This window comes from Galendromus occidentalis, unplaced genomic scaffold, assembly GCF_000255335.2.
Source record: "Galendromus occidentalis unplaced genomic scaffold, Mocc_1.1 scf7180000077487, whole genome shotgun sequence".
NCBI lineage: Eukaryota > Metazoa > Arthropoda > Arachnida > Mesostigmata > Phytoseiidae > Galendromus > Galendromus occidentalis.
The window spans coordinates 855,874-861,413 of NW_003805475.1; positions in this window are offsets into that span (position 1 = coordinate 855,874).

Consider the following 5,540-nt stretch of genomic DNA (forward strand, 5'->3'; position numbering starts at 1 on the left):
AAGCCGGGAAAAACCGGGTGACAAATTTTTTCCTGAGATAGTTCAAGGCCCCATATGTCCGCCAATGAGTCAATTTCCGGGCGGGAAAGGGTGGGAAGTACTCTCCAAGAGTCACCAATTTTGATGAATTTTCGGGCTCGGAGGTGTTCTCTGATTCCTCGGCTCGGCAGGTGCGAAACCAGCTGACGGGGTCCAAACCCGTCTCAAACGCAAGATCCGGACCGGAGGTGTTTTGGGAAAATCCATTGAGCCGCCTCGGAAGTGTATGAGTGTATTCATTTCCGAGCTTTGTCAATGGGAGAAAGAAATATCAGATCGCACCTCCAATTAAATCTTGACTTTGACAGCTCCGCGCTCTCTCCCAATAGCGGTGTACATCGAAAGACCTATGGCTTTCTGACTTCCAGACTTCGGTGAATATTTTAGGCTATCACTGGAGATCGAAATCCGGAGAAGACTTTTGTCCACCAAAAATGTGATTTGGCCCCACTGTGCAACGGCTCTTGAGGGACGCTCACGAAAGCAGTTCACGGTGACTGCTGTGAAATTCCGCACGCTCATATTTCGAGGGAGATCCAGCAAAATGGTGAGTTTGAGGAAGTTGCTGGTCCACTCAGCAGACGCTCACAGCACGGTTTCGTCCAGGGAGGAAAGAACTCGAATACTCACAGATGGCGACTCCAGAAGAAGGATGGAGTCCGTCCGACCGGCTGAAAGACCGTCAGTCCGCCCGAGCTTTCTTCCGTTCTGAGAGAGCTTCGGACGTTCAAAGCTCGACAGAGGAACGCCCGCCTCATACATAATATACCAGATGTGTCCGGCAAATGCCGCTCTATATCTGAATGCGAAGCGCTTTTCGGCTCAGCTGGCAGGAATTTCTGCCGGTCAGGGGCCATTCCTCTGAAGCCCCGGGAAACCTCGAATCCTCGAAATTTTCTTCGTCGCCGTCTGGAAGCGCGTTCCCATGGATTTCAGCAAGGAAATTCGTTTTGAATTACGGGCATGGAGCAGCTACTTGATCTGTCTGATGAATCTCTCCGAGGAGTCTGGGCGCGAAAAGGGCCAAACTTCGGCAATTTCGAAACAGGCACACAGCCTCTGGCTACACTTGGGAGGGCAACGAGCGTGACAGACCAGATGAAAATGTTCCCATCAGGAACCCTACGCTCTGGGGGCGTGAAGCGGCGATAATATGGCGGGAGAAGTGAAGATATTGTTAGCACCATTCATTGAATTTCCAGGATCGGGACGAACTCTTCAAGCACGGAGCCAGAAAGGGAAGCACTGGAACTGGCTCCTGTCCTCTCTTATTCGAAGCCGCTCGGGGGCTAGGAGTTTCGGCAGTGGATCGAGAATCTTCTGGTCCGTGGGACGACCCCTGCAGCACCCGTGATGACTATGCTGTGACATTCGTGCTGTCTCCCACGGGGTATCGGGACGGATTCAGGTTTACTTTGAGACTCGTCACAAATGCCCCGTTCTCTGGAAGAGCAAGTCGACAATCAGCGGAAGTTATTGTGGTGCGATCAAGTTTGGAATCCTGTTGCGTACACATAGCCGGAAATTTCCGGGACGAGGAAGCCAGCGAATGTTCGGAGGCCTGCGCACGGGAGCAGAACACCAGACCCGAGTGTATCGCTCCGGCGGGCGCACGGCGATGAACTCTCCTCTTTCCATATCGAGTATGCTGGAGTTATTCGGTTCTTCCAGTTTCTCCTCCTACGTCACAGCCGACGACGAAACAGGCAACCTCAGAAAGCTGGAAGCTTTCTCGCCCTTCCGCCTGTCCGCTCAACACGCTTTGTCACCTTTTTGCAGTCAAGTTTTGAGCGGCTCCAGAGACGTACAGCTGATTGGCCAGCCGCCTAGGCGCTTTCCTGACTGCCTGCCGCTCGTTGAGGCAGAAGTCCACTCATTCGTCGTCGTCGTCGTCCAGTTGTCCTGGCTGGAGATAGACGGACAGGCGACATAAAACGTAGGCGGGCGGAGGACTTGGCACCGGCAGGGGAACGATGTTCTTTGAGCCGCTTGCGCTTTCCTTCGCATTCTCGGGAACGGGCTCTCGCTCGCTCGCACCCAGACACGCACTTTGGAAGGGTCTTCAATGTCAAAGTGGTGTTTTGCTGCCTTGCCTTTTCTCGGGTCGCTTGTTCTTTCGTTTTTTTTTCCTCCTGACGCTCTTCTGCGTGGAGCGAGTGAGCGATCGGGGGGAGGCCAACGTGCTGCTCATTCGATTCTTGAGGGGAATAATTTTTTTGCATAGGTCCCGCTCTACTTTCTCGGCCTTCTCGGCAAGAGAAATGATTAGAAAACGAGAGCTTGTTATCGAGCCGCTCCAACGCGCGGGGTTCTCGAGCCACCCACAGGCACTCGACTCAGAGCAAGCAGGTTTGTTCAGGAGGCAGGTCGTGCAGAAGGAGCATACCGGCATTGCATGGGGCCCTCTTCTCGAGCCTAACACGGCATCGCGCAATGAAATTCAGATCAGGACAATCGCATGACTCAGTCTGAGCGAGAAGTGAAAACGGCCACCGCCTTCCTCGAAAGCATATGTGGTTCACGATGCGTGGGCAGAGGGTTCCTCCATAATGAACGATCGCGGTCAGCCATGCGCAACGCTCGTTCATGAGATTCGGTGAAACAATTGTTTCTTCTGGCCGACGTTCAGCGTTCACTCTCTGAAACCACGAGCAACGGAACTACTGGGACCGTGATCGCTCTACTCGATATCATGAATATAATCAATAAAGTCTAAAATTTCGCCAGTCGGATTCTCGAGGAAATTCCGAGTTCCGGCGAACTTTTTTCTCATTCGACCCTCCGACGAGGGCTCTCGAAACAGAGTCCTTCGCCCTATCAGAATTCAGGACTCTCGAACTTCGCAATGGACTACGGAGCGATCGGTCCTCTCCTGCTCCTCATGAATCTGCGCTCTCCGAGAATGGCCCCGTGCTTCTGAGGATATCGAGACTCGAGTTCGACCGCTCGAATGCTGCAGAGGGGACCCAGCTCGCCGGCTCTTTGTCATGGATCACCTAGGAAGAGACAATCATCAAATCCGATCAATTCAAGCATGTGTGCATGCACTCAACGGGACATTCGCATGTGCGAAGCGGATTAGCTGGCGTACGACTCGATCGCATGCAGGGCAGACATTGAAAGCGAGATTGTCGGTCGAGAGCAAACAAGCCGGTCGAGCTACCCCGGACAAAGGATCCATCCATGAGCGCATATTGTTTGCGGCCGTCGTCGCTGTATCCTCGAGGCGGAATTGTGTTTATCCTGCGTCAAGAAGGAAAAATGCATTAGTTTGTTTTTGGTGAGTCCCTTTCCAGTGGATTCGACAGCGGATGGACAAGACCGCCCGCTTCAAATCCTTCCGAGCGTTAGCTTCTATGAACTCATTTTGCGTGGCGTATTCTCCGGGCCGTTCTGCCTTCCCTCACTCGTTTCGCATCGTCTACCCTCACAGCGGAGCTCAATAAACCGATCTGACCGACTGAGTGAGATCCGAGTGGGGGTCCGGCGAGTGCATTGCACTTCAGCAATGCTATCACAAAACCACGACCAACACCGAAGGCACATTCGGAAGGAAACGGGGCAGCTAGCTTGGAGAACTAGGAGAGGCGGCAGAATCTGCAGAGGAAGAGACAGGAGAGAGCGAGCGAGAAGAAACTCATCTCTTCTTGCAAGATTGGAACAAGTAAGGAGACATTACGTGTCGTAACCTCTCAACAGCAACAAACGAGACGGTGAAGATGAGGGGAGGAAGCGAAGCGGATGATAAAGTCGGCAGAAGTGTTCGTCGCGCGAGAAATCTCGCAACCATCTCACCGAAAAGTCTCTCAGCCGCCCCATCTCCCTCCTCTCGCAGCGGGGAGCAGCGAGACGAACCTGTTCGTAGCTTCTGTTGTCCGAAGCGCTGTTGAGTTTCGGAGCAAACAGAACAATTTGACAAGTGACAAGCGGGATTGTCACCAAAGTGGTCAGGCTTCTCCCATTTCGAGTAACAGCTCCGGATCCGACGGAGACAACCTCGGAATGCCGTTCCGGACATCGAGTACATCTCTCTTCATGTAGAAGATCCGTCGGGACCGGATTTTGCCTATGAGGGAAATGACACAAAATGTCGATAAGACATATGCGTCCCGGAGACGCCCGGGAAATAGAGCTCCGAGGGTGATGAGGAGCGAAGGCTTCCGTGGATAGTCCAACCGATCCATGAAGATAGATCTGCCGGTGCTAATCCCTTGAGGGAGCCCCCGTGGAACTTCTGCTGATTCCATCCTTCGTTCGCATGGGGGACTGACTAACTGAGAGAAGGCTTTGAAATTCCTCGCCACCGTGCGCTTCTTCAACGATTGCCGCCGGAGCGTGAGGAAGCTTATTTCTGCGTGCGGGAACGCTTCCGCCGCACTTCAACTCCGCGAGCAGCTGCTTGCCTTTCAGAAGATCTTCCTGTTCGAGGATGCAGCCTGGGAAGCAATTTGATCAAAGTCGCGGTCTGAGTCGGCGGCGACGTTTTCTGTCGTCGACGACTGCGGTCGCGACGCCGACGGTGGCGGCGGCGACGACGACGGCTTTATTGGACACGGAGAAGCTCTGCGACCGTCGTCGGGCGTATTCAACGCTCGCTTGAGTTGCTGGAGCACATCGTTCAACTTTGAGCGGGAGAAATGTCGCTACCACAGGGGAATCGGTAGTTTCGCTCCTCCGTTCGCTGCCTCCACCGGCTGCTCGGTAGTTCGGTGACTCTCTCTAAACCGCTAGCTATGGCGAGACATTGGGTGGCCGTTCTGCGCCCGTCATCTATCCGCGTTCCAGGGAGCAGTTGCAGGATACCAGAGGAACTAATTCACAGCCAACAGGAAACTCGATGTAGTCGCTCGGTAACATTTCCGGCTGAGTATATGTGGGAACAGACGAAAGGAAGAAATGAGCAATAGTAAAACGAGGGAACCATAAATCGTGTTCTCGATAGTGAGCCAGCTAGTCCGAGGGCGACGGCCTTCAAGAATGTAGTGCTTGGTCGAGTAGAGGGCGTTACGGTCCGGATCCCCTTACGCCCCGACTCACTTCGAATCTTCTACGAAAAACGACTAGAAGGAAAAAACTGGAACAAAACTAAAATTGAGCCGAGCTCCGAGCTCGAGCTATTACTGGCGCTGTTCCGTCCCGCAGCTCGTCGAATTGAGCGAATCCGATATTTTGAATCACGAATTCGAAAATACAAATGCTTCGATTCCAGCGATCCGAAAGAAGTTCCGAGAAAATCAGAAGCTCAGCAGCTGAGAGGGAACGCTCAATGATTGGAGGATGGGTACAGTTTTGGGAAATCTGAATTTCTCTCTTCCCTCACTTGTACTCATTTTGATTAAAATCGAAACCTTGGGCCGCGGCGGAGACGGGATAGGGGTTAGTGTTCGCTCTCAGAAGCACGTGTCATCTTGAGGGCGAGGTATGCGGTGATAGCCTCTACAAACCCCAGGACAAGGCACGCTCGGTGGGCCGAGGGAATTCACCACGTCGAATTGTACAGT